At 43.0% G+C, this 22,598-nt stretch overlaps 1 protein-coding gene and 1 pseudogene across 1 annotated transcript in view; one reads left to right on the top strand and one right to left on the bottom strand.

Moving 5' to 3' along the window:
- The window catches only part of NCKAP5 (NCK associated protein 5), a 1,041,554-nt gene that overhangs the window by 732,648 nt on the left and 286,308 nt on the right, over nt 1–22,598 (top strand). The window lies entirely within an intron of this gene.
- On the bottom strand, nt 18,644–20,069 carry LOC136378376 (heterogeneous nuclear ribonucleoprotein A3-like; annotated as a pseudogene).

Here is a 22,598-nt window from a genome sequence, read left to right as displayed (position 1 = left end):
AACACTGTTTCAATTCATCTTCATAACAATGAAGATGAATATTACATATATTGAATATTATATATATTATATATATATAATTATATATATATAATATTCATCTTCATAACAATGCTGTGGGTGAGGTGGATGTGATTATTATCATAACCATTTTAAAGATGAGGATAGAGCCCCAGAAAAGTTGTGTAAATTGCCCAGAGTCACATCAGTTAGTCAGTTAGTATGAGAATCAGAATTTGAACTTCAGTTGTATGGTTCTGCTATGCTACACTGGTAAGAAATGGTCAAGTAAGAATTCATTTTAGAATTAAAACCTGGCATTGCTGGTGCACTGGATGTGGACTATGGGAGAAAGTAAGAAACAAGAGTCACTTGTAGGGTTTTGGCCATAACAACTGAGTATGGGTTGTACCAAATTTCCGAGGGAGGCAAGGCTTGGAGGAGAGGTGACTCACAGAAAGGAATGCACAATCATCAGGGATTTTTTGTTTGTTTGTTTGTTTGCTTGTTTTTGGTACATGTTAAGTTGAAATGCCTGTTAAACATTCAACTGATGATGTTCCATAGGCAGTTGAATATCCAAGGCCAAGGTCAGGGCTAGCAATTATGGATTTGAGAGTCATCAGCATATAGACGACGGCCTACACTGTGGGACTGAACAGGGCAGCACCAGAAGTAAGTGTGCATGTGGACCTTATGAGGGCAGAGGACAGGCCCCTGGCTGCCCCTCTGGGAGAGGTCTGTCTGAGGAGGAAGAGCAGCCAGGGAGCCTGGGAAAGAGTTGCTCATGTTGTAGCAGGGAAATCGGGAAGGCAGAGGTGTCAGGGAGCCTTAAGAAGAACGTGTTTCAAGGGCAGCCTGTCCACAGCTGGTAAGAGAAAAGACAGCGAAAGCCTAGAATTCCTCCTCGGCTCTGGATGGGGTGGGGCAGCTACAAGCTTCGTAACAGCAGTGTTTATTTGGAGGGGGAAGGAAGGGAAGGATGTGGGGACAGTGAGTACAGATAGCTCTTTGCAAAGTTTTCCTGTGACTGAGGGGAGCGTCATACCTGAAGAAAGGCAGAGTCCAAGGGAAGCCCTTTCCAAAAGACAGCTGGCATTAGGACATGCCGGTGTGCTGATGCAAATGGCCGGTACCAACAGAGAAGTCCACTATGCGGGAGAAACAGATATAAAAGTACGAGTGAAATCTGCAAGCAGTTGAGAGGGATGAAATCTGTGCAGAAATAGAATTTCTAGAAATTCAGGTGCCTAGAAGACAACCTAGGAATTCTATGTCTCTGAGTCTAAGAGGACTAAATGTGTGTTTTTATTAAAAATATATATATATATATCTGTGTTGATTGAGATGCACAGCCAGGAGTGGGAATCACAGATACAGCATTGACAGTGAAATTCAAAGCTTTTCCAACACCTTGGGTCCAGTTCAGTTCAGTTTAACCTAAGCTCTCTTTGCCCCTGGGCAAAGGAGAACTTTTCTTGAATCTTCAAACTTAGATGCAGATGCCGTTATCACACATGACCAATGCCAGAGAGCCTTTGAGCCCAAGAAGAGCTTGTAATCAAAAGGGCTCGGAAGTGACTGCTCACCTGCCTGGGAGGGCTCCCTGACGTGCTTGTGGGCTGACCCACAACCCGGTCTGGCTACAGCTCATTGCAAATGAGAAGCAGTCTGATTTCTTAGCATTCCTGACGGGCTTACCTTATTCTTCCTCTCACTTTGATCCTCTCCAAATTTAAGAAAATGAAAAAAAAAATAAAGTTATAAATCAGTTGGTAGTAATCTGAATAGAAATACTTTACTGTTTCCTTCTATCCTTTAGATTCTATGACAACTTGCCAACAGGTAACCGCAGACAATGCTGTCTTAATTTGTATCCAGCGGTAGGTCACCTAGCAACAGTCATTGTTCTGGGATTAGAGACAAACACTACTCTTTGGTAAATGGGCTTGAAGTTAAAAGAAAAAAATTCCTTCCTATGTCAGCATGTAACTTTTTACTAGCATTTTCCTGATTATAAAAGTAGTAAATAGTCACCTTATAGAAAATTAGAAAAATATAAAGAACTAGATAAACTGTAATGACACCAAGCAGAAATATCTGCCATTGATATTTTAGTATTTATATTTCCAGTCTTTTGTATTATTTGTTGTACTTAATCAAGTTAGGAGATCATAAAATTCCATTTATATCATTTAGTAGCTTGCCTTTTAAGTAGCATATGAAAACTATTCCCCTATGGTCTTCATGTTCCTTAAGATGGGATTTAATGGCTGTGTAGAATTTTATCACATGGGTGCTGAGTACCATTTATTTAATCCCTTCCTGTTGGCTACAAAGGTTGTTGACACTTTTTCATTATTATGATGTTGTGATAAACATCTGGGTTCAAAAGCCTATATATACAAATATAATAGAATTTTTTGTGTGTGTCACAGAGACAGAGAGAGGGACAGATAGGGACAGACAGACCGGAAGGGAGAGAGATGAGAAGCATCAATTCTTTGTTGCAGCACCTTAGTTTCTGATTGATTGCTTTCTCATAGGTGCCTTGACCAGGGGGCTACAGCAGAGTGAGTGACCCCTTGCTCAAGCCAGCAACCTTGGGCTTAAACTGGTGAGCCTTGCTCAAACCAGATGAGCCTGCACTCAAACTGGTGAGATCAGGGTTTTGAACCTGGATTCTTTGTGTCCCAGTCCAACGCTCTATCCACTGCACCACTGCCTGGTCAGGCTATAATGGAATATTTAAAATGTGATCTTTTTTTTAGTTATGCAGGTAGGCAGTTAGATTTTCCCCATATCCAATTAAGAATCAGTGGCTCTCCATTAAGAATCCCAGGAAGGACTGAGGGGGCAGTACCGTTAGGGAAGAAGCACCCCAACCACTCTCTAAGGAGCCACTGTTCCTGTTCAGTCCGGGAGAAAAAGTGGTAGGCGGGTCCGTGGGCTGCTGAAACTCTTTCAAAGATCTAAATCTTTGAGAGAACTTTGTATTTCAGCCAATCTTGCTATTTTGTCGAGGTACTGTCATCACTCTTTCAAACGCAAGTCAAAGACTGACTCAAACTAAAGAAAAGAATGGCCAGGCAAGCAGGAATGGAAGTGTAACAATGGATGAAGTCATGAATCAGTGCAAGGGGTCAGACCATGTGAGGGAGCTTTTTGTAGCTTTGCTCTCCTCTAAGTTGGCATCATTCTTAGGCAGGCTCCCTCCATGCACTGGCAAAGTTGCCAACCAGGAGCTTCTAAGCATCGACCCACTAATCAGCAGTGAAAATGTGGTATCTCTTTCCTCGTAGTTCCACACAAACTCAGACGGTTAGAGAGGGATGTCAGGTGCATAAGCTCCTACCTTGGCCCTTGTAGGAGTATCACAACTGGCAGTCCCATCACTTCTGTGATTTGGCACAGTTCTTGGGTTTTAGTTATTTAAATATCAGTTTCTTGAATACCACTCGGAAAGGTTGCTGTGCTCAGACTTATCTTTATTCTTCTCTGGTGTCTTCTTTTTTCCCCTTCTCTCCTCCCTCTCTTTTTCCCCCCCGCCTCCTTCCCTTCACCCTTCCTGATCGGTGCTAAGCCTGGGCTCCTACTGGAAGCTGGAGTCACAAAGATCCCAAGAGCATTTCTCTGCTCTTGAGGCTCATTGTTGGAGGAAAGACAAACATATACTAATTTACATAATGAAATAATATACATTAACATTTTTTATATTAAAAAAGTGTGTACAAGGGTCCATGGAGTACCAAACAGGGGGCTTAACCAGGAGGAGGCACAGAGATAAGCAGCGGCCACTGAACAGTCTTCGCAGCTTCATGCAAATTTTTAGGCATGTCGTGAGAGGAAAGGCAAGGGGAGCTTCCTGGATAAAAGCAGCAGAACTTGAAACAGGCTCAAGGGGCCCTGAGGGCATGGGTCTGCAGGAGCCTGGGGCACAGAGCCCAGGTTAACCTGCGAGGCTTGGCCCATCCTGTAAGGACAGGTGCTCGAACTCTCCATCTATCCAGCACATGGATATCAAGAGCTAACAGTGCTTGTTTTTGAAACTCATGGAGCATCTAATTAAACATCTAATTTATTTAGATATGTTCTTTAGTAACAGCCCTTTGATTTACCAGGGCCCTGGATGTGCCAGGCCACCTTTAGAGCATCTGATAATGTGTCCAAACCAACACGCCAAGCGGGTGCAAACAGACCTGACCCAGTGAGAGACTATTTATGGCTTGAAAGCTTAGGCCCTTCCCCCATCTACTTTGGAAGAAACTCCTTTGGAGTGTAGACAAAATACACTGCTCACAAAAATTAGGGGACATTTTATAGCTTTATATTCACTTTGAAATATCGCCTGATTTTTGAGCAGTATACATGCGTTCCATAAATTGGAGCCCTACCAATCCCCAAGAGCCTTTGACCTGCGCTCATTGTCTTTCTGCCGTCTTCTCACTACTGATGTGAGGAACTGCCAAGTGGGCTTCCCAGTGGTAATGAGCAGCTGAGGATCCCTCTTACTTTGGGTTTTGTCAGCATCTACAGCGTGTTTTTACTCCAGACTGAATTGGAAGCTTGTTCAATCAAGACATAACCTGTATCCGTAATGACAACTGCCGACGGGGAAGGGAAGAGCTGTGTGTGTGGTGACAGTCTGAAGCGTTCGGGAACGGGACCACTCGGCATTGTGGGGGCCAGTCTGTGTGGAAGCTTGTTAGCAACACCTCGTGTGCTACAAAAAGCCAATATGTCGAGAATTAATCTGCATGAGTATGTTACTGTTGCCTGACTCTGATTTGTGTGGGAACTTGTACGAAACCCCAGACCTTACAGAAGGGCAATGCATCAAGGTCTAATCTCCATAAATACTCTGAACGCAATCAAAGAAGAAAAATGAGCCATGGAGGCAACATTAATTGTGCCCAGAGATAATTAGAACAAAGTGCTGTTAATTGTGTGTTGGTTTAATGTTATGTAGCTGCGCCTTGCGTTTTTTTTTTTTTTTTTTAACAGAGAATATAAATTTTGATGTCAGAAACTGAAAGCTGGCTGGGTTGATTAATCAAAAAGCCTCCATTTGGTTAGTTTCAGCCAATTAGGCATTTTAATTCTTACTCTACAAAGTATGATTAAGCTCGATATGTCATGAGTATAATTGGAAAACAAAACCTCAAATATGGTCATTGTTTTGCAGAGTTGGGTGTGTGGATGCTTCACATCTACACAACTTCCCAAAGTGTCCTGAGTGAAACGACAGGCTGTGGTTGACGAGCAGCCCCGCACGGAACTGCGGCATTTGACAAACCCTAGTAGCTTGCCAGGAGAAAATGTGACACCGCCTTCGAAAAGGGGAAAAAATTAATGTCTCCAGGTCAGGGTCCAGAAAAATGCCCTTGTTAAATAGATACTACTGTTACCTGCTGAGTCACCCTCCTAATATGGTAATAGGTCTAGAAGTGTTGTGAGATGTTCACTTACTCTGAAATCCAATGGCAGCCTTTTGAGGGTGATCTAATTCATTAGCATTCAAATTGTCGCTAAGCCTAGGGCCTCACTACTTTGAGTGAGGGAAGTACAGTTTTACCTTATAGCCAAAGCAGTATGACTGAAGTACTAGAGTGGACCAGGGATTTTTACGGGTGGGAAAGTGGGAGGAGACATTATAAATACAAGCCATCATGGGCGTAAGAACCTCTACAATATTTTGGAACTATCTAAAAATATGTCTTTATTTTTATTTGTGAATTCGACTTTCTAAATGTAAATGTCCTTGGCATGCAGAGTTGCATTCCTAGCGTCTAATTGGTCACAGCACACCGAGGGTGGGCGCAGTCTCTCCGAGCTTTACAAGGGTTCAGCTCCTGTGGTGGACTGGGCTCTTCCCGAATGCAGGTTTCCACCAGGCTCCCAAGGAAGAGACAGCTTGGAAAATGTGCCTTTTGTTTGTTTTGAAAGGATGGTTTGCAACATAGCAAAGAAAAACAGAAGAAGTGCTTTGAAAATGCCGACAGGGCACAGGATCAGTGTGGGAATTCGGGACTCTTCCCTCCAGGCAGAGGCTTTCCCCCACTCTTTGTCCTCCGTGTAGTCACACCCGCAGGAGCTTTCTTAGAAACCTAAAACACACCTTTTCCTGTAACATCCTTATTATTTTTTTGCTTTGTATGTGCCCAGGGCCAAAGTCAAATTGGTTTTGGTAATCTCGTAAAATACCAAGACAGTCATGAATTCATTTAAAGGGATCTGCCTCCCCTACATGCAGTCATTTGGGGACTGTACAGCCAGTAGCCCCTGGCACCATCACAGCCGCCTGGCCCACACAGGTTTGCTTTAGATTCGGACAGACGGTAATGAGACAATGGAGCCAAGAACTGGTGGGCCATTACCTTTAATCCTAGCTTGCACTCAGCGGGCAAGAAATACATACAGTGGGAAAACACTTCTCTTTCTATTCAGGGCTCCCAAAGCCACTGACTTACCCGAGTTTCCTAGAATCACAGGTTTCTAACCTCATCAGTCTCATTCACCTCTGTTCCCCATCTCCTTCTCTCTGCACAAACTCTGCACTAACTGGCTTCTCACTCAGCACTCCACCATATTGGCTGCTTCTCGCCTCCTCCATGTGGCCTTTCTCTGCTCTCTGCTCTCTAATGCTAATCTCAGGAATTGAGAGAGCAAACTCCTGGTCTGCCCACCCTATAGTGTAGAAATCAAATCTTTAATCCAATATACAAACAAGGAAGTCTCCGATACCAAGTCACTTATCTGAGGCATAATGAGATTCCTCATGAGAGTGTACCACCCACATCATGCAATCAGTCAAAGGTGTGGGGAAAAGCTTAGTCTTAAAACTAAGCCTCAGGCCATAACAACCCGGCCGCTTACAGCCTGTCCCCCACACACAATGCAAACTATAAGCGAGCAAACATATATATCATATTTACAAACTTATTTGACCAACAGGGACGTAGCTCTGTAGGTAATCGAGCTTAGAAAAAGAAGCAGCCACAGGCAAACAGCACATGATAGGCAAAAAGTACTTAGCCCACATAAAGTGGGTTCCTCAGAAATCCAAACCACCAGCAGTCTCCCTTCAGTGCAGTTCTACGAGAGAGAGACAGGTGAAGCAAGCAGGCGCGCTCTCCTAACAGCAGAGTGCGGGTATTTGCTGAGATGAATGTACATTCTTGAGCACAGACCCCCTTCATGGCCTTGCCCGGTCCTTAGTGTCCAGAAACTGACCCTGAGGATCTCACTGCAAAAACATAAGAGCTTCATGAATTATCAGAAAAAGTCTAAACCATGCTCATTGTCAAGTAATTATTCTGATAGATTAATACATATATAATGAAAATAATACTGATAATATAATACTTAAATAATATTGCAGCCTCTTGATGCCAGCCAAATGTAAATTTGGTAAATTCACTGGTAATCTATGTTGGGGAAACAATATAAAAAGATACTTATCTAATGATCTTAATATAGTTTTGTGTGTGTGTGTGTGCATGTGTGTGTGACAGAGAGAGAGACAGATAGGGATAGACAGACAGAAAGGGAGAGAGATGAGAAGCATCAATTCTTCATTGCAGCTCCTTAGTTGTTCAGTGATTGCTTTCTCATATGTGCCTTGACCGTGGGGCTACAGCAGAGCGAGTGACCCCTTGCCCAAGCCAGTGACCTTGGGCTCAAGCTGGTGAGCCTTGCTCAAACCAGATGAACCCACGTTCAAGCCGGCAACCTCAGGGTTTCAAACCTGTGTCTTCTGTGTCCCAGTCCAACGCTTTATCCACTGCGCCACCGCCTGGTCAGGCTAATGATCTTAGGTAGTTCTTAAACTAGCTGAGCTCAGAATTCCAAAAAAGTTTTTTAAAACTATTTTTTAGGCCCTGGCCGGTTGGCTCAGTGGTAGAGCATCGGCCTGGCGTGCGGAAGTCCCAGGTTCGATTCCAGGCCAGGGCACACAGGAGAGGTGCCCATCTGCTTCTCCACCCTTCCCCTCTCCTTCCTCTCAGTCTCTCTCTTCCCCTCCCGCAACCAAGGCTCCATTGGAGCAAAGATGGCCCAGTCGCTGGGGATGACTCCATGGCCTCTGCCTCAGGCACTAGAATGGCTCTGGTCGCAACAGAGTGACGCCCGGATGGTCAGAGCATCGCCCCCTGGTGGGTGTGCCAGGTGGATCCCGGTCGGGTGCATGCAGGACTATCTGACTGCCTCCCAGTTTCCAGCTTTGGAAAAATACAAAAAAAAAAAAAAAAAAAAAACAAAAACCCCAAAAAACAAAAAAACAAAACAAAACTATTTTTTAGTTAGATACATTATAGGAGTAAATATATTTTTAATGGGTTAATGTTTGGTCTGTTTAAAAAGTTAATTTTTTATCCAGCATTCACCTATTATAAAATGACAAATGTCAGAGAGCAAGAAAGGAGTTCTTTTGTTCTTTCTCTCTTGTCACCTTGGCACCCTTATTTTCTCTTTCATTTACTTTCGTGCAGGAAGACAGATGGACAGACACACAGGCTGCAGGGGGACCTAAGAGGGGAGATTATCCCGATGACTCTCACAGATGACCTGACTTGAGGACTGTGAGACATTTTGCTTCCAGGCTTCCAGACTGTTTTCATCATCACTGATCGTCATCATTCACTTGGTCACCAGCATCTTTGCCTCTTGTCATCACTAGGAGGTGGGAGGGGCTCTCCTGTCCCTCTTCCTCACTGTGTTTCTTTTTTCTTTGTTTCTCTGGATTCTCGTGCTTTTGCGCCTGGGTACCAGGCCTCTCGGTCCCTTTGCGTTCTCCTCTCCTGGCACGTGAGGGACTGCTGCTGATGAGTCAGCCAGCCACTTTCTGTTCATCTCTCAGAAGTTGAGGCTCTGGACTCAATTATTTGCGCCTAGGAGTTGCTATCCACTCACCAACGTGGAGGGGTAGGAGGGACAGGAAGGAGTAAAATGTCCTACCAGGGTCTGCAGTCATTTCAAAACCCCGGGCTTCCAGGCAGAGGCGGATTAAGGTCGGTTGAGGCCCCGGGCACAGAAGAAAATATTGGGCCCCTCTTTTTTTAAGAGAGAGAGAGACAGGGAAAATAAAAATACATATTAATCATATTTTTAAATAAATAAAAAATATTATATACTATTAATGTTAAAATTGCACATATGAAACCAAACTTGGTGTCATTAGAAAAAAGTGTAAAGTTGGAGTTTTGCGGGACCCTTCAGAAGTTGGGGCCCTTCAGAAGTTGGGGCCTAGGGTCTCGGGTGCGTGCTCGGTGCGTGCACCGTTAAATCCACCTCGGCTTCCAGGAAGCCCGGCTCCAGCTGGCCAGAGTTCACGGCAGTGGTGGTGCCTTCAACGCCCTGCATGAAGGGGCTGGAGGATGGGTCTCTCCTCACACAGCCGCTTCTCTGAGGCTGTCCAAAGAGCTTGTCACCATTTTTCACTCCACTTATTCAACTCAGATTAGGTCCCAAACCTTTACTCTGCATGGCCAGTTCATGTTTTCTCCAACTGCTTGTCAGTGAGCTTGCAGCTGCGGCTGCTTCTCTGCCTTCTGCCGGGCTCCCTGAGCTGCTGGACACTGCACTTGGGGGCCCTGAAGGCAGTGCTCCTACCCTCCCTGTGGCCACAGCTCCTCCCCTTTCCTCTCCAGCCTGGGGTCCTTACTGTTCCTTGTTCACGCACATCACCAGCTGAGAGGGATCCCTGTGCAAGAGCTGCAGGCCTAATACAGACAACTTAGTCCCCAAACCAGACATGCAGAAAGGGGCCCACTCTTCTCTGGAAGTCTCACTTGCACTGTTGCAACAGGAAAAGTACAGATAATGTGTCCATAGAAAATAGTACATATAGCGGGATCTATCTTGGTGACAACAATAATGAAGTTCATATTACAGTCCACCATTATCTAAGTCAGCCAGCATACACTTGTCACTGTTCTCTCCCATTTGCACCCCTCCAGGAGGCACCTATCAGGATGCCAAGGAATACAGAAAGACTTCAGAAGCATCTCAGGTTGGAATGGTTTCAGTTTTGAAGAGTTTGCGTATCTCTGCCCTGGGGCTAATTTTATAGCAGGAAGTATATACCAATCCTTTTCTCTTAGGAATCAGAAGTGATTCTCATGAGACTCCCCATGGGCAATCTGGGGCAGGTGACTATTGAAACTAGATGGAGAAGGCACTTTATGTATCCCCAAAAACATGATGTTGTCAGTTTCTCACTTTCTTTCCTTGGGTTTTAAGTTCCAAAAGAAGCCAAGTGAACTGTCACCACTCTCTAGATCAGGGGTCGGGAAACTTTTTGGCTGAGAGAGCCATGAACGCCACATATTTTAAAATGTAATTCCATGAGAGCCATACAATGGCCCGTGTATGTTACACATTATCCAATAAAAATTGGGTGTTGTCCCGGAGGACAGCTGTGATTGGCTCCAGCCACCCATAACCATGAACATGAGCAGTAGGAAATGAATGGATTCTAATATGTGAGAATGTTTTATATTTTTAACGTTATTATTTTTTTTATTAAAGATTTGTCTGTGAGCCAGAAGCAGCCATCAAAAGAGCCACATCTGGCTCGTGAGCCATAGGTTCCTGACCCCTGCTCTAGATGGTGGGCTCTTAGAAAGCCAGAACAGTGGATGATAATTTCACCTGGAAGCCCTACTGGACAAAGCTCACTGGGTTGAACTGGAGGCTTTGTTTAAATCTCCCAGGCAGCAGACTCTGCCTAGGAACACAAATGTGTGAAACAAGAACAGGGGCCCTGCCGAAGCAATGGCAAACCGAGATACTGTCATCAGAGAACTCATCTGGGCTCTATTCTTCAAGCTGCAGGGAGCGGTGCACTGTGCCCTATCTGCTGAGGAAGTCATTTCATTTTCAAATTACACTGTTTTATTAATACTGATAACCAAGAAATGACAAAGCCCAGGATAGACTCACCTATTTTGAATTATTTTGAATTTTCATTTATTCTACTAGCAGTACATAAATTAGCATATCTTATTTTTCAATCAGCACTGCTATGCCATGCCATTTAATGACTTATGAACAAAATAACTAATCCATAATTTGTCATTTTTTTTCTTTTTTGACACCCAAAATAAGAGCTTTTCAATCAAATAACAATATTAACAAGTTGGAAGTTTATAATTCTTACATTTCTCCCTTTTGATTTATATGTCACAGCAGAGTTAATTTACTTTAATTTAAGGATTACCATGTGTATTTGTATTCACAGTAAGCATATGACAAATTAGAAACCATTTAAACCAACTCTGATCCCCTGGATAGTAGAGTAGTAGCATGCCCCATGAGCCTAAATTTTTTGTTATATTTTAGGAAACATCTGTTAATTAACTTTCTCCATTTGATCAAATGCTTTATAATGCTTACTTTTCAAAAATAAATTGTGATACTGGAAATTTGCCCTCATATATGAACTTCTGAAGGCAATAAAGCATTTATGGAGTGAAGCTCCTAGCTCACTTTTTATAGCTTTTTTTTCTTTTCTTTTTTTTTTTTTTTTACTTGTCTGATTCTCAACAGAGAGACATTAGAGAAGAGACATTTGGGGAGGTGCGAAGCTGTGATTGTCCAGTCAGCACCCGCAGAAAGAGATGGGGTTTGTTTAGGGCAGTTGTGCCCTGCAGGGTCATTATAAATTCTGAAGACCAGCAAAATATTGTGATTACTCTTTACCCCTGAGTTAAATCCAGGTGTTCACCCTGGTGATGGCTCTGGAAATTGTATTACTGGCCTCTTTTCCTCTGGATACCTTGGAAGGTGACCTACATTGGCTCTGCCAGAGGACAGCCTGTATCTTAAAGAACATCTTGCTGAAAATCTCACCCCAGCTCCTTTGGCCAAAGCAGACTTGGAAACTGATTCTCAAACAACCTAAGGGGCTGTCACATGGCCAGTCTCCCTCTCCTTCCTCTCTATGACATCATCGGTAACTCCCCCATTTCACTCATTTTCTCTGGGGTTAGCTCCTTCCCCCACTCCAGTGGTGAAATTAAAATGCACATCTCTTGAGACAACTAGCACATAAATCTGAGTTTTCTTCCTTATTAGTCAGGAAGTTTGAAATGTTTCTAATGCTGAGACTGCACGGCAGGAATGAGAACAGCTTTGAACTCTTCAGTCTCGGGCTCACATTCTGCTACCATTACTAACTTTGAGGAAATTCATCAACACTCTGAGTTTCAGTTCAACTTCTATGAAATGGGAGTAATAATACATATGCAAATGGATTTGATGGAAAAGTAAAAACTTTTAATGCTAACATAGAGTGTGGTGCAATAAGAGACACTTCTTTAGAAAGAACGACCTATTATGAAGGTCAACACCCTGGGTGTTTTGCTTTATTTATTTATTTATTTATTTATTTATGGTATTTTTTTGAAGTGAGAAGCGTGGAGGCAGAGAGACAGACTCCCACATGCACCTGACTGGGATCCACCCAGCAAGCCCACTAGGGGGCGATGTTCTGCCCATCTGGGGTGTTGCTCCATTGCAACAAGGGCCATTCTAGCGCCTGAGGTGGAGGCCATGGAGCCATCCTCAGTGCCTGGGCCAACTTTGCTCCAATGGAACCTTGGCTGTGGGAGGGGAAGAGAGAGACAGAGAGAAAGGAGAGGGGGAAGGGTGGAGAATTGATGGTGCTTCTCCTTCTGCCCTGGCCGGGAATCGAACCTGGGACATCTACATGCTGGGCTGACACTCTAGCACTGAGCCAACTGGCCAGGGCCTGCTTTGCTCTCTTAATGCCTCACCCGGCATCCGGAGGAAGGGCTGTTGCCTCTGTCAGTTCCCGAGTGCATGGAGGTCCTCCTTTCTGCTCCTTTGATGATTTTATTGCTGCCACTGATTTCCCAGGTCCCTTTTCTACTTGTCCAGCTGTCCTGTTGGCAAAATGCTTGATGGTGTTTCTGAAAACCTTCCCCTCCTCCTCCTTCCCCCGCCCCCACATGAGGGACATCACCTCCCAGTGTTCCGGGCTTTAAGTGGGACTGTGGGAAGGCGAGTCACTTGGCTCCTTGACCAGGGCTCTGTTTTTCTCAGGCGTGTGGGTGTGAGTGCAGGGAGCATCCAAATGTTTCCTTGTCTCTACATGCATATGTATATCCAGTCAGAGGAGGTATTTTACATGTGATTTATAATGGAGTTTCTGTCATAATCTGTCTTAGTTGTTAAAATATGAAAGCTTCTTGTTTCATCCATGGCCATTCAGTAAGGGAAGATGGGGGGAATGGGATGGTTTCTCAGGGAACAACCACTCATTTGAGCATGTTTAAAGAAAGCCAATAGGATGTTGTGCTTAACACCATAAAACTCAATTCAGACCCATTCCTATTTTATCTTATTTTTCCAGTTTTATTGATATATAATTGATGTATAGCATTGTGTAAGTCCAAGGGGTACACTGCAATGATTTGATTTCCGTATTTCTTGACATGATTACCATAATAAGTTTAGTTAACTTACATCATCTCATATAGATACAAAAAAAAATTTTTTTATAATGACAACTCTTAGGATCTTCTCTCTTAACTTTCACACGTAAGAACAGCAGTGCTAACCATAGTCCCCATGCTGCACAGTGTGTCCCCAGGACTGGTCACTGGAAGTCTGTAACTTTTGACCACTTTGATCCAATTCCCCTTCACAATGGTGGCTATAAATTTGATCTCTTTTTCTCTGAGTTTGCTTTTGTTTTGTTTTGGATTATACATATAAATGAGATGATACTGTATTTGTCTTTCTCTTTCTGACTTATTTCCCTTAGCATGGTGCCCTCAGGATCCAGCCATGTTGTTGCCAATAGCAACATTTCATATTTTTTATGGCTGACTAATATTTAAAGTTTCAGTCAGAGTGAAATTGAATTAAATGGATTGGTGTTATCACATCATTATAAAGTAACAAGGCATTGTTCCTGGAGATCAGGCATATTCTTTTAATTATGTTCTCATTTTAATGATGATGTAGATTAGCCAGATATTTTTTTGTCTTCTTTTCCAAGTGAGAGGAGAGAAGATAGAGCGACAGACCCCTGCATGCGCCCCAACCAGGATCCACCCAGCAACCCCCGCCTGGAGCCAATGCTCTGCCCATCTGGGGCCATGATCGCAACCAAGCTATTTTTAGCACCTGAGACAGAGGCTCTACAGAGCCATCCTCAGCCACCTGGGCTGGAGTGCTCAAACCAATCGAACTATGGCTGTGGGAGGGGAAGAGAAAGAAAAAAGGGAGAGGGAGGTGTAGAGAAGCAGATAGTCACTTCTCCTGTGTGCCCTGACCTGTAATCAAACCTGGGACATCCACACACTGGGCCGATGCTCTACCACTGAGGCAACCAACAGACCAGGGCTGGATTAGCTAGGTATTGCTGAGCTGTTTACCTGTGTTTCCTCAGAGGTACCCATCCTGTTGGCAGACGGAAACCACTGCTCTTTTAGGCAGAGGTAGAAAGGCACCTAAGAATTCATGTAGACTTGATTACTTTGGCCAGGTGAACTTTGCTGATAAATGCAGCGAGGAAGCGTTGAAGTCTGACTTTTGGTTGGTGTGGCAGAATGCCTGACTGGTCATGTCATCTATTGGAAATTGAAGGTGATTGCTTTCTATAATGAATTATTTCAATCAAGCTTTTGTCCAGATTACTTTAAACTCTGTTATTTCCCATTCACCTTTAAAACACTTATTGTCTTTATGTCCAGAATTTTCAGATCTAAATTGTGCCTGGATTGCAGAAAACATAGGCTTGTGTTTTTAATCAGAGAGACCAAGTAAATACCAACAATGACACCAAAAGGCCAAACATTTCTAAAATTTATATAAGTGAATTTTAAACCATGGTTGCTAGACCAATAGCATCAGCATTGCCTGCGAACTTGTTGATAATGGAGAAGTCTCAGGTTCCCCAGACCCACTGAATTCAGACATTCTGGGGAGTGTGGTCACTAAGTTTTTAAAGCAAGATCTCCAGGTGATTCTGATGCAAGTTGAAGTTAGAGAATCACTGATCTAAATTATTTTATAGAATTATTTCTAATAAAAGAGTTTTCAAGTTTAATATTTATGGAAAAGTCTAAATTCAGATTGAATAAGGATGGCTAATTGAGCATTTTTTTCTGCTTTATCAGCTAATATTTGTTTATTGAAAACTATTTTTAAACACCCTAGATATCCAGATTGTCAAGTGTGAGTGAGCATATTTAAGGTAATTTATTGGGTTCCAAAATTAGTAAAGGACTATAACACAACCATTTGGAAAAAAAAATCAAGTAGTTACAATTGTTTGATTTGGTATTTGCCCCTCCAGATAAATTAACATCTTATAAGATGCTCAAATATGTTTGCCCAAAGGAAAAAGATTATAATAGATTACAACATTATATAAGTGATCACAGACAATTTTGATGACCAGATATAAAACTATAATGGTTTCTTTAATCAATAATCATTTGTTTCATCAGAAAGTATGTTTGTGTACACTTTGCTGGGTAATTGCGGAATCATGAGTCAGGGGTCTTTTGGTTGCAAGTAACAACAATAAAAACAGTGAAAAGTTCAAATTAGCGTAAAGAGGTAACAGTTCAATGACTCGTGTGAATGAAAAGTCCAGCGGTCGGTATTAAGTCTCAGGTATTGCTTAGTCCAGGTTTCACACAGTGTCGCCAGGAATCATCTCACTGTATTCTCAGCTGTGCTGCTTTTTGGGTTATTTCATTCTCAGACAGGACCTATCACATGGTAGTGAAAAGTATCATCTGCTACAGCATATTTCTGTGTTACCGGTCTTGCAACCCAATGGAAGGAATGTCATTCCAACTAAAGTCTCAGGGCTTATTCACATTGGCTGAGGTTGGATCCCACTGGACTATGGCTGATATGGACATGGACATGGGAGGTAAGGTCAGCTCTGCCTAAGGGTGTATGGATGGCCAATCAAAACAAAATGAGGGCCAGATGGAGAGGGTGGTAGAATGGTTGCTAGGCAGGTAAAGACAGCAGAAATGCTGTACTCAAGTCAATTCAGGAAGATTTGTTCCTAAGTATTTTCTCTAGTCTAGTAGATGCAGTTGTTTTTGTGCCTCTGATTTGGTAGAAGGTTGCATACTAGCAGGCTGGTTTTTGAGCGTGGGCTCTGCTCCATACTTGGTGGGCTTTAACACCTTCACTCACTTCTAGGGCTCACAACTGGCTTTACCTATTTTACTTTCATCCTCATATAGCAATGAAAAAAATCAAGTCAGAATAGGAAACAATATTTTAAAATTTTAATTTATATACAAATTTAAGTGATATTAAAGTTGGGTTTATTTTCATTATTAACCTACTTATCAGTATAAAAATAATTCCATTGAAAGTATATTGTAATTTATTATTTTGACAGAGACAGACAGAGAGACGGACAGATAGGGACATACAGACAGAAAGGGAGAGAGATGAAAAGCATCAATTCTTCATTGCATCTCCTTAGTTCATATGTGCCTTAGTTGTTTCTCATATGTGCCTTGACCAGGGGGCTATAGCAGAGAGAGTGACCCCTTGCTCAAGCCAGCGACCCTGGGCTCAAGCCAGCGACCATGGGGTCATGTCTATGATCCCACGCTCAAGCCAGCAACCGCTCGCTCAAGCCAGATGAGCCCACGCTCAAGCTGGCGACCTAGTAGTTTCAAACCTGGGTCCTCCACATCCCAGTCTCACGCTCTATCCACTGTGCCACCTCCTGGTCAGGCAAAGTATATTGTAACTTAATTTAAGTATAAAATAAATAAAAAAGAAGAGATAAAATTACTTGGTTTTGCCCTGGCCAGTTGACTCAATGGTAGAGCATCAACCTGGCGTGTGGATGTCCCGGGTTCAGTTCCTGGTCAGGGCACACAGGGAAAATAGCCATCTGCTTCTCTACTCCTCCCATTCTCCCTTCTCTTACTTGCTCTTTTTCCCTTCCCATTCCCACAGTCATGGCTCGATTGATTCAAGCATGTCAGCCCCAGTTGCTAAGGATGGCTCCTCAGGTCTCCTCCTTAGGCACTAAAAATAGCTCAGTTGCAAGTATGGCCCGAGATGTGCAGAGCATTGTCTCCAGACAGGGGTTGCCTGGGGCATCCAGTTGGGCTTCAGTAGTCACGACCGTCGTGGCCATTCACATGCAGGTTCTCATTGGATTCAGACAGACAGTAAAGAAACAGTGGAGCGAAAAACTGGTGGGCCCTTCCTTTATTAAAGTCTGGCACTGGCCAACAAGCGAACACACAGGGAAACACTTCCCTCTCAGTCATTCAGAGCTCCCGAAGCCCTGACACATTCTCCGGTTCCACAACCAGGAGAATCCTCTCTGGTTTCTCCTAGAATCAAAAGTGCCCCCAGTCTTAGTGGAGCTCGTAAATCCTCTCACCTCTGGTTCTCCAGCTGCACACCTTCTCCCTCTCTGCAAAACATGGCTTCTTCTTCGGCACATACTTAGGGCTTGAATGAAATGGTTCATCACTAGGCTGGTGCAAAACAGTCAACATTGGTTTATACAATGACATTATTATCTACAAATCTCACCCACGTCTGCAAACAAATTACCTCATACCAACATGGGTTAGGTTCAGGCATACACATAGAGTAACAGTGTGTTCTTTGGAATTTGGAATAAGAACTCCAGGCAATCCAGCCTCAGATTCAGGTCTCTGGGAAGCGGGGAGCTTGTACTAAACAACTGTGGTACTCCTCTAGCTGCGCTCAGTCTCTGGGGACAGTTATATCCAGACTGTCCTTGGTTTCACCCAGGAAAATGTACAGGGTACAAAAAAATATATATTAAACTAAGGAAAATAACTAAAGATTTATGGGCCTCTTAGAGTGCTTTAAAAAGAAAAAAAAAAGGTACCCATTAGTTTGCTCAAATACAGGAGGCTTAGTGGTCCTATATATTTTGAAAAGTTAAGAATAGTTTTTAATGGAGGAGTAAAAACAGCTTCTACCCCTTTCTAGAATTTAAACAGAAGGCCAACAGACATTCTTTACACCCAAATAAAACTATGGCAACAGCTCACATGTGACCAAGGTGAATGTAGAATGGAGTTATTCTAAACAGAGGCAGGGCTCAGCAGAGCTGAGACACTAAAATCATGATTACGTTTTTAAAGAAAATGCACAAAAACCAAATAGAAATTGAGACTTTTTTGTTTCAAGGTAAGTCTTAATGCTATTAAAGTCACAAATGTGTTAATTTAAATACCCAATTCTATTTATCTAAAACACACATTGCAAACATACAATTATCTATTCTCTCCACATGTCAGAGCGCATTCATTTCATTTCATGATTTGGAAATGGAGAGAATTCCCCTTCAACTGCAAGTCAGCAGGTATTTCTTTACAGTTAACTTTAGCAAAAGTCATACAAAATAGTGATTAACAATGATCTTCTTTACTCATTAACTCACAAGGAAACACCTTCCAAACTGCATTTTGTTAAAGTTTCTGTACTAAAATGTAGAAAACCTGAACTATACAATATTGAAAAGTTAAAAATTTCTTAACTTTTTATTCCTGGTACCACTACTACAATTTACCGGGCAATATACCTGATGTAATGAAAAGAAAAAGAAAAAGCTACAACAGATCAAAGACCTCAGGAATGTACATCTAATTGACACTACATTGCATTTATCAATAGCTGTACTTCTTGCAAACTGTGGCTATGACAGTCCTGAACAGAAGGGTTTCCTGTTTAAGCTGCAGTAACTTTTCTGACTATGGGTCATCATTCCTTCTGTGGCAGGTACTTACAGTTCCTCTAATGCATTTGGGGTGACTGCCTCAAAGTAACCTGCAGCTTTCCTGACAACTCCCTGCTCTCTCTCCTGCTAAGAAGGGTAGCCCTTTTCTTGAGTTTTTAGAACCTTCTGCTACGATATCCACCACTTCCACCACCACCAGATCCATAACCACCACCATAGGGACTGCCCGAGCTTCTTCCACCAAAACCGCCCCCTTTCATGGGTCCATAATTTGACTGCTGTTGTCCACTGTAGTTTCCAAAATCATTATAGTTCCCACCACCATAGTTACTGCCAAAATTTCCCCTTCATTGTAACCACCATATCCACCACCTTGGTTTCCATATCCTGGTCCACCTCCACCACCACAGCCTCCTCTACTGCTATACCCAGGACCACCACCATAGTTCCCGCCATCACCTCCAAACCCATTTATCCACCATCGCCTCCTCCATAACTGCCTCTGCCACCTCCACCACCACAGCCTCCTCTACTGCTATACCCAGGACCACCGCCGTAGTTCCCGCCATCACCTCCAAACCCATTTATCCACCATCGCCTCCTCCATAACTGCCTCTGCCACCTCCACCACCACAGCCTCCTCTTCCACCAGAGTTTTCACCACAGCCAAAATTACCTCCACCACCACCAGAGTTTCCTCCCCGACCCATCAAGTTGCCAGATCCACCTCCACAGCCACTTTGTGATCCAGCAGACTGCATTTCTTGTTTAGAAAGGGCCTTTTCCACTTCGCAATTATGCCCATTAATAGTGTGATATTTCTGAACAACAATTTTATCAACCGTATCATGATCATCAAGTGTTACAAACGCAAATCCTCTTTTTTCCCACTCTGCCTGTCTTCCATAACTTCTATGGTTTCAATCTTGCCATACTTTTCAAAGTAGTCTCTCAAATTATATTCTTCTGTATCTTCTTTAATGCCCCCAACAAAAGTTGTCTTCACTGTTAGATGGGCACCAGGCTTTACAGAACCCTCTCCAGAGACAGCTGTGTTTGGTTCCACTACACACCCATCAACCTCGTGTGGTCGAGCACACATCGCTGCATCCACTTCTTCAACACAAGAGTAAGTCACAAAACCAAATCCCCGGGGACGTTTTGTTGGAGGGTCTCTCCTCACCACACAATCTGTGAGTGTGCCCCATTTCTCAGAATGTTCTCTTAAGCTGTCATCTGTAGTTTCAAAGCTCAGACCAACAATAAACAGTTTTCTCAACTGCCCTGGTTCCTTCAAATCATGGCCCTCCATTTTGAGACCAGACTCGCCTCTTCCTGCACAATTTTCTTGATTGTAATCATGTGGTATGATTACAGACTCAGATCTTTGAAGACAGAGATATAAAATTTTACTGCTTACTTCTTAAAATTTAACATTTAATCATAAGAATCCATCATAATCATAGGTTCTTTTTATAACTCATTTTAAAGGCTGAATAATATCCTGTCAGTGCTATGTCCTCATATTACTCTGTTATTAAACATTCAGATTGTTGCTCATTTTTCAGTTACTTTGTTTCTACTTCACCTTCTGTTCCTGAAAGATGAGGTTTAGCCAGCATTTACAGATTTTAATTCCAGGTATTTCTATTTGATATGTTGAAAGTATAAAAACCTTATGAAAGTCTAGTAGTGCAGCAATGGTCCCATACTCTCAGAACTCTAAGGGTGACCAGAACATGTGCTGTGTCCTTGAGACTGTCTAGCCTCAGCCCCCGTTTGGCCTCTTCCTATAAATACACCCATGAGATTAGGCCTAGCACATTAGGTGCACAGGAAGTAAGAATGGGCCTGCAATGCTCTTGCAGAAATACAGTTCTTTCAGGGGAATGACCAATAGGGGTGATGAGTGAGTGCTAAGTCAGCAGTCAAGACACTAAAGAAAAGCGGAAAAGATTTTCCCTGCCCCTCCTCCTCCCCCTCCTTGTGTGATCTTTCACCCCATTAATGAGGAAAGCACATCTGTGAATGAAAGAAGGCTGATTTCAGTCTACAGAGATCACTGAAATTGTTGAGACTGACTTTCCTTACTCAAGTTTAATTAATGAGTGGCAGTTCTATTATTGATGCATGACTGAGACTCAATAAAATTTTCAATAAACTGCATTGTGATAGTTGTAGTTATCTATTTTTTAGAATGCTGAGCCCAGGCTCCCAATTAGGGTGAACTGTTCTCTCAGTTTTCCTAATTTATAATGTCAAGAAGTATTTAGTTTTAATAAACTTTGCTGTGGGGAGAAGACTTAGGATCAAAGTTAAATGCTTAAGTGTTTTTTAAAGGTTATTTTCCCACAATGTCACTATTAAGCAAATGAGGAAGCTTGTAAAAATTCTTCCTGTACTGTATTTTATCCCTCGTTGGAGGACATGATGATTTGGTCATTTAAAATCTAAAAATAAAAGAGACTATGCACATGTATGTAATTCCCCTGCCTCCTGTTTTAGTTTTATTGAAAATTAAAACTGAACTTTTATTATTATTATTACTGAGAGGCAGGGAGGCGGAGCCAGACCCCTGCATGCACCCTGATCGGGATCCACCTGCAAACCCCCTACAGGGTGATGCTCTGCCCATTTGGGGCCACCTCAGCAACCAAGCTATTTTAGCACCTGAGGCGAGGCCATGGAGCCATCCTCAGCACTGGCAACCAACTTGCTTGAATCAAGCCATGGCTGCAGGAGGTGAAGAGGGTGGGGGAAACAGATGGTCACTTCTCCTGTGTGCCCTGACAGGGAATCAAATCTGGGACTTCCACACCAGGCCAACGCTCTACCACTGAACCAGCTGGCCAGGGTCTAAAATTGAACTTTAAAAAGATGTGTATGCTGCTGTGATATTTGGAAGAAGTGAGAGGGCATAAGGAAAGGCAAAGGTCAGGTCCTAAAACCACCTTGTGTCAGTTCTGTTCAGCGTTGTTGTATAGGCACGCCTTTGTGAGTGATGTCATCTCTCCTGCTCCCCACCCTCTCTTTCCTTCTTCCTGCCCTCCTTCTACCCTTTCCTTTCCACCATCTCTTTCCCCCCCCTCTTGCCCTCCCTCCTCTTCCTCTGCTTTTCTCCTTTTAATGTTGTTTTAATTTATTACTATTCCCTAAGCTGTCAGAGAGATTCATAAGAAGCAGGTACAAAAGAAGCATTTGGATGCTCCCCTCTGCAGTCTTTGCAAAGGAGAGCCATTGGCCTCTATACAAAAAGACATGCTGTAGCACTGAGCCTTTAACTAGGCAGAGGCCTCAGAAATTTCCCAGTTCTAAGCTGGGGGAGAGGAAGTCTCCAAGTGAGATCACCTGGCTTGTTAGGAGCCAATCAGGCATAGAAAATGCAACTCTTCTGACTTACTCCTGAGCTCCTTAACTTTTCATGGGTCATGGATTACTTTGAAAACATAATGAAAGCCCTGGGTTATTTTAGCTGAAAATGCAGTCATGTGTATACTTGCAGTATTTCTCAGATAATTGTATGGGTCCCAGAACTCCTGAAGTCTATTCATAAGTCCCGTCCACCTTGGGTAAAAATCCCTGAGACTTCATCCATCTTTGCTTTCCACTGTTGCCTCTGATTCCTGAAATGGCCAATCTTAATCTATTCTCCATGGCTGAGAGGTCAGTGAAGGGAAGCTATTTGAGGATAAACAGGACTTTCCCAGCCTATTTTCCCATACCTTAAATTATGCCACCATGGCACCACCTAATAGAACTATGCTTGGGCTTTCTGGGATTGGAGAAAGATGTGCCTTTCGAAATGTTTAGTGTGTAGACCACTTATTGAAAAGAGAGCAGAGCCGGAACAAGT

Source organism: Saccopteryx leptura, chromosome 7 (assembly GCF_036850995.1).
Source record: "Saccopteryx leptura isolate mSacLep1 chromosome 7, mSacLep1_pri_phased_curated, whole genome shotgun sequence".
In the NCBI taxonomy this organism is placed as follows: Eukaryota; Metazoa; Chordata; class Mammalia; order Chiroptera; family Emballonuridae; genus Saccopteryx; species Saccopteryx leptura.
This window is presented reverse-complemented; position numbering and strand designations above follow the sequence as displayed.